The following is a 1,596-nucleotide window of genomic DNA, read 5'->3' as shown; positions in this document are numbered from 1 at the left end:
TCCTCCTCAACATGCAGCTAGGAAAGTGGGCTGGCTTTCAGATGTAGATCATCATACCTACCCCATTCTGACCCTCAAAGAATGCTAGCTGTCTGTGAGATCTAGCTACTTTCAGAAATCTTGGCCAAAAAAATAAGCCATTTTTAGGATTCTACTGGCTTGACCTCCCCTTTGTAGATCAGGTTACCTTCAACTTTGGTCATGAAAAGCAAAGACAAGAAAATCATCCCCTGGGGAGGGCCTTAGATCAATCTGGTTTCTATTTTGGGGGTAAAAAGAAAAAAAAGGCCCCCCTGCCCAGGCTGGTAAATGAGCAGATGCTTTGGGGGCTAGGAGTAATCACCTTATTCAATCTGGCCCTTCAGAATCTGTCTATTCAGGAAGTAGGCTATGAGGAAATGGATGGAGTCACAGAAAGATTATTCACAATATTAATTTTCCTCACCTTCAAGCTGCTTGGCGAAGAAAATAGTTATATGAAAGTTATATTGGAAGCAACAGAACCAATGAGAACTCCACACCTTGGCTGCAGAACACAAAAACCTTAGCCTTGACATGTAGAAGCTATATAACTGGGTAGGGTACTCTTTGAATCACATCTAGAAAGTGGGGGCAAACATTCTTATTCTTTGTGCTTCACAGGGTTATATTATTCATTCAGTCCTCCACTTATCATTTTTTTTTAAACCCTTACCTTCTGCCTTGGAATCAATACTGTGCATTGGTTCCAAGGCAGAAGAGTGGCACCACTTAGCATTTTTTAAGAGTCTACCCTATGTGTCAGGCCCTGTTCTAGGCACTGGGATACAAAGATTAAAAAAAAAAAAAGTCTCTTCTAAGGAGATGCTTACGTTTTATTGGGGGAGCTTCCTTTCAACTGACAAGGAAAGTGCTTGTAAAATTTTAATGTGCCACAGAAATATGAGTAAGGTGTTCCACTATTAAGCATCCCGGCAATTAGGGTGGCTACAAACTGTTTATGAACCACTCCAGAGGAACCAGGACATCTTTGCTCTGTTATTTCCTCCCTTGGAAAAGAATACAACCCACTTATACCTTCTCTTGGATGATGCTTGTACAGATTTTCTCATGGAGCCTTTGCAAAACGTTTACCCAATGTTATGGAAAGGGGTGTGCTGAGGACAATTGAACAAATTGGCTCTCATGAACTGGTCAGAGCCGAGTAGATCCTTGGCTGAAGGTTTCTTTTTCATCAAGGTCTTTATAGTGGGATCTTCTAGGGCTATCACCTGTTACCCCATCTCTCAATATTTGATCAGCCTTCCTCCTGTTCTGACAACACATTTCCTAGATATTATTCATCATAATTGATAATATCCTGAAATTTACTCAATCCTATAACACTCTTTCCATTGTCCTCTGCGACAGCCATAATTCTGTTTCTGTAAAACTCAAACCTGCTTTTTGAATTCAGTTTGTAGCCTCTGGAAAATGATATGGTTTAAAACAAACATTATGAATTATTCATCTTTGTGCAAGTTATTGAGCTAAGATGTGAACAGAGGTCCAGGGTTTCCAGTGTAGTGTTCTTTACGTCCATCCTCTGTCTCCTTCCAGTTATAATCCTGGTTCTGT

Source organism: Gracilinanus agilis, unplaced genomic scaffold, assembly GCF_016433145.1.
Source record: "Gracilinanus agilis isolate LMUSP501 unplaced genomic scaffold, AgileGrace unplaced_scaffold49363, whole genome shotgun sequence".
NCBI lineage: Eukaryota > Metazoa > Chordata > Mammalia > Didelphimorphia > Didelphidae > Gracilinanus > Gracilinanus agilis.
The sequence above is the reverse complement of the archived record's forward strand: the minus strand, read 5'-3'. Positions refer to the sequence as shown.